Consider the following 5379-nt stretch of genomic DNA (forward strand, 5'->3'; position numbering starts at 1 on the left):
CGTTTCAAGTATCCTGGCTGTGGTTTTATTTATTGAATTAATGTGGACACTTTGTGTTAGTTATGCCACCTGGCATCGAGTTGCAATTAACTTATTCGTTAAGTTACATTATTCTTACGTTGTGTATTCTTCTTCTGTTTCAGAACCACACACACACACACACACACTGTCACACGAATGCGAGCAAACCCCCTCCGTTCTGTATGACTAAGTTTGAATAAAAGTTGTTTCACAACAGTCACTTCAGTGGTGGGCTGTGATTTCCGGAACCCCAGTTTATTAGAGAGGCCACAGTCAGCCAATCTCTTTGTTTCAGTTAGGGTTAGGTTAGGGGAACTGATCCTCCCATCTGAATGAACGGATGAGAGGTGGAGCACAGGCCTTCCTCCATGCCGGTCTCCCAGCCCAGTCCCACTCCCTCCTACTGTGAGTCTCGTGGCCGTAATGTGTCTGTGGCCTGGCCGGGGGGCGGTTTTGTCCCCTCCGTTGGCTGACAAGAGTCTAATTGTATAGAGCTGTGCTCATGGTGGATGGGGAGAGAAAAACAAATATTTTTAAGAAAAAATTAAAAGGGGAAAATAAAGTCCAGGTGGGTGGAAGAAGATCCGAAGAAGAAAATCCAATTGAGGTAAGTATTTAATATTTTTTTTGAAAAAAAAAAAAAGGTTGTTTGCAAAGTTAAAATCAGGTAAGTAGGTTCAAAAAGAAGGTTTATTGTGTTTATTCTGTGCTTATGGGTTAGAAGTTAGGAGTAGGGAAACTGATCCTCCCGTCCGAATGAACGGACGAGTGGGGGTGCACGGTCCATCCCCCGGCAGGTCTCCCACCCCAACCCCTCTCCCTCCTATCCCGTGCTTCCAATTAGGGTTTCCTCGTCCATGTCACTGGGGGACCGTCTTGTTCTCCACGGCGACAGACGAGGATCCCGTTTGGGCTCATTAGTCCCTGTTCGAGGTGACTATCTATATTTCACTAGCTAGGACCCCGTCTCGGCCGAGGGAGAACTTTCATTGATTGAGGGAGATTAAGCCAGGGTGAGAGTTTCGCGGTTTGGGGAAGGCTTAGTTTAGGATCCACATGCGGCTCCCGGGCCTGGCGGATCCCCAAAAGAAGCCATCCTAAGAAAGCAAGGCTGCTTGTCGTCAAAGCTGTGGTGGGTGTAAAGTTGGTAGGCTTGGGAAGACCAGCGGCCCATGACCTTGATGAGGTGGTCTGGGACTCCTCTGCTTGACGCGGTGGTGGCTGCCCCTATGCAGAATGAGTGGCCGGAGAAGGAGTCACGATTAATCCCCGAGGTGATTAGAACTGCGCTGAAGTGTAAAAGGAACCAGGATCGATTGGCAACTTGGCCTGTTTCGGTGATGAACAGTGGTTCATGGGAAGAAGTTTGCTGCGTTTTCCTGAGCTGCAGATAGTGTATGAAGGGTTCGTAGGGGCTCAGATATGAATTTAGTTTCAAGTAAAATATGGGAACTGGGTTGCTGACCTGGTTTGTTTTGCTACGTTTGAGCGAATAGCCTAAGCAATCTTCGGAGATTGGATAAAGGTCTAATACGCAAGGGTGGAGACTAGGGTTAAACTTGGCTGAAGAAGAAGCGAATTCTGAGCATCGCAAGAAACCAAAGAAAGCAAGTAGAAACATGGATTCCAGAGTGCGCGCCAGATGGGTGGAAAAGTGGTTAGAGCGAAGGGTGGCAATACAGCGAGAAATAAGATCGGTGGTTAGCGGGAGACGGTGAGGAGTCGGTGTAGGTGTTTGGCGCTGAAGGCCTTTAATAAGTAAAGACGACTGGGAGAGCGTTGCAGTGGAGCAGGGGGAGCCAGTGAGTAATTATGCAAAGAAGTTGATACCGCTAAGGTAAACCTTAATGGTGGGTATCTCGATGTGGAGAATTGAGTGGACATGGGAGATGAAGCTGCATACGGAGGCCACGTCGAAGGAAGGGAACGGAAGGTTAAACGTGGCATGGAAGGAGCAGAAAGAGTTCCAGGCCGTCCAGTAAGCAGAAAGATTGCTGTGGGTTAAGCTGCTGATGATGGCTTGTTGGGAAAAAGCGATGAGTTCTGCGATGGTTTGTTTCAAATGAGGACTGTTGTGTCTGAAAATGGTGGGACGGGTTGGATTCTCCTCCGTGTCTGGAGCTAAGGTTCTGAAGATCTGGAAGGAGAAGCGAGACAAAGAGTCAGCGATGGAGTTATGGTGGCCAGGAACATATTTAGGTCGGAGAATAAATTGATGACTGACCGACAGCCACGTGAGACGGCGTATGAAAGGCATGATTGTGGGAGAGTTTGTTCTGCCTTTGTTAATGATGTCAACTATGGCGATATTATCAGAATGGATGAGTATAGACCTTTTTGGTCACTCGTGCCCCCAGAGGAGAGCGGTGATAACGATCGGATATATTTCATGGACTGCTGAAGATGATTGGAGGGAGCCTTGGAGTAATTTTCGGAAGTCGACGGGCCATTCAGCTGAAAATCATCATCTACCGTAGTGGCCCCCAAAACCGTTGGAAGGAGCAGCGTCAGTATACAGCTGAATGTCTTCTGGGTTGGAAAGTTGGTCATCGTAAAAGAAGGTGATACCGTTCCAGTTGGAGAGGAGGTGCAGCCGCATCTGCATCTCTGTTCTGGAGGGGGTATCCATGGAGACTGGATCGATAAGTGAGGGTGTGGATGATGCGAGGGAGAGCAAGTGTGAAATAAAGGAGCGGCCCTGGGGGATGATGCGCAAGGCAAAGTTCATATGTCCCAAGAGGGAGAGCAGTTCCCGTTTGGTGCAAGAGGGAGTAAGAAGAAAGTTTTGTAGGAGGAGAATGATGCGGTGGAGTTTCTCCGTGGGCAAAGAAGCTTGGAACCGGACAGTGTCGAGAGTAATCCCGAGAAACTCCAAGATGTGTGAAGGACCTTCTGTTTTCTCTTCAGATAGAGGGAGGTGATAAAGAAGGAGTTATAACTTGGAAGTTGGGTGAGTGCTGGCTGAAGGTTGGCTTTGGGGACGTGGTTGGATGGGAAGGGGCGCTGCATATTTTGCAGGGGAGAGCTGGACGGGCTTCAAAAATGCGGCAGTAGAGTTCCTGGTCGAGGGTACTCCAGTAAGTGGCCTGGTTGAAGTGGAGGAGACGGGCTGCGGCTTCTGAAGCGAATTGGATGTGGTATTGGTAAAAGCCTGCTCTGCCAAAGTGGAGAGCTAGGTCGAGGATTATAGAAAGGTAATTATCTAACTCTGTCCTCCTAGCTGAGTAGGGGGTGCAGGGGACATCTCTATACAGTGAGAAAGCGTACGCGAACTCGGGCGGGGTAAGGTCTTTTGAGCGAGCTGGCGCTGAGGTACATATGATAATAAGGCTCTCATGGCTATTGATCACCCTGGGTTCAGTGTGTTGGTGGAGGGGAGGGAGGATGAGTTGTGCCAAGTCAATGTATTTACCTGAGATTATCTGTTGACGTAGGTTCGTGGAGATGGGAGAAGGTTTGTTTTTTTTGCCGGTATGTTGGGTGGAGGAATCGCTGACGCCAAGGAGAAGTGCTGGGTGTGTGTTTGGAGCCGGGGAAAAGGGAGGAGGGGGGCTGGAATCTCGGTGCCGGTAGTGTGGCTGTGGGACTGCTGGGTTGGAAGAATGGGGAGGGATGAGGGGCGGCAGCACAGAGCCAGAAAAGAGAGCATGGGATGGTTGGACGGTAGGGAAAGAAGGAGTAGGGACTGGCATCCCGGTGCCAGGAATCTCCAATGGAAGAGGGGTAAACTGCGGCCCTCGTTGTGCTGGGGAAGGTCGCTGGAGGCGCCAGAGGAAAGGGGGCAGAAGGGTTGTAAGTTGGCAGCCCAGTGGTGATGATGGGCGCTGTGGATGGATGAGAGAGGGGGAAAGAGGAAAGAAGACCTGGCAACCCGGTGCTAGAGTAGAGGGCAGAAAAAAGGGGGGTGTGGAAGAACATCAGTAGTATGGACTGATGAATCCAAGCCAGAAGGTGGAATTGAATGCTGTGGAAATTGAAGAGAGGAAAAGAGAGTTGGCATCCTGGTGCCGCTGTACAAAGATGAGTTTGCTGGAGGAAGTGGAGGGGGATGAGAGGTGGCGCGCTGCCAACCTGGCAACCATGGAACTTTGTGGGTGGGAGGGCGGGGCTTGGAGGTGCGTGGTGACGTCACTGTCTTTTACGTTACGCCGGTGTGTTTTGGATAGAGGTACGTCTGTGTTTTTAGCCTGACGTGACTTTTGTAAAGTTGTGAGGAGTTGGAAGTTTTGCTTTTTTGTCGGAGCGGTGATGAGGTATCCCCTTCTCTTTTAACGCTTTTAGTAGACGGACTACAGTCCAGTCGGACATCTTGGCTGGTGCGTCTTGGACGGGGGACCTGGCTGGACCGCGGGAGCGGTGGCGGCGGCGGCGGCTTTGAGCGCAGTGCGCTGGGGAGCCGGAGTCGTCGGAGACTCCTTCCTGAGCGCTGGGTCTGGAGCGAGCGGAGGAAGAGAGAGGGGACTTACGTTTCCGTTGACTACGTCTGGGGGTGGCAGGTCTACCTATGTCACCGGTGAGTGAGTTATTGGAGGACGGCCGTGGATCGGAACCTTCGTACAGAAGGATTGAACGGAGAGAGGGATTCTGGTGGATGCAGCTGGTCGGTTTGTTGGAGATTGGCGGTATGGCTCCGATGTGCTGTCTGGGTGTTCCCGGTGGCGGTTGGTGGCGTCTCGTGGGTATCCCTGGGGTTTTTGGAGATGGCAGCAGATCGAGGGCTTCCCTTGGGTGTATCGGTGGCCTGTGTGAAGGTAAAACAATCGTCGTCGTCGTCAGACGGGCTGAGGAACAGCAGATCCATGTTTGGTCCAAGGTAAGATCGTTTTTTTTTTTTTTTTTTTCTGTGTGGCGTCTGGTTCCGGATGCAGAAAACGTGAACAGGCCGAGGTTTAGAGTGGGTGGATATTTATAGGAGTGTGGCCGGAAGTGGGGGAGTGGTTGAGGCGTTGAGGCGTGGTCCTGCTCCTGAAATTCAGCTAAAACTTTATCTCCAAATATTTTTTTTTTTTTTTTTTACGGGAGACAGATCCCTAAATGAAAAACATAAAATAAAATAAAATAAAGACATTCTTGTGCCTGTCTTGCTTGCTGTGCAGAGCTTTTTCCCTTTTTGCAGCAGATCAAATTTGCGAGGAGGGGACAGAGGCTGCTCCTGCAGCTGCTCATTATGTAGTGTCTCCCTGTCCTGCAGGGGCGGGCCTTGTGGAGCATTTTGTCCGTTGGCCGATTGCTCTGTTAGTCTTTGAGACTCTGTAATTTATGCAGTTACGAGGTGGCCAGCTTTTGGAGGAGTCTTTGCTCTACTCCACGCTTTTTGCCTTTTTCGTAATGCTTACAGTTTGTGATTATGTTCTCTAA

General features: G+C 50.3%; 1 pseudogene; it reads right to left on the bottom strand.

Moving 5' to 3' along the window:
- Positions 1–1066: 1066 nt before the first annotated feature.
- LOC138192556 (uncharacterized) lies at positions 1067–4822 on the bottom strand (annotated as a pseudogene).
- Positions 4823–5379: the final 557 nt, after the last annotated feature.

The sequence above is a fragment of the Embiotoca jacksoni genome, unplaced genomic scaffold, assembly GCF_022577435.1.
Source record: "Embiotoca jacksoni isolate LCO1_2020_lvr unplaced genomic scaffold, fEmbJac1.0.p SCAF_89, whole genome shotgun sequence".
Taxonomy (NCBI): domain Eukaryota; kingdom Metazoa; phylum Chordata; class Actinopteri; family Embiotocidae; genus Embiotoca; species Embiotoca jacksoni.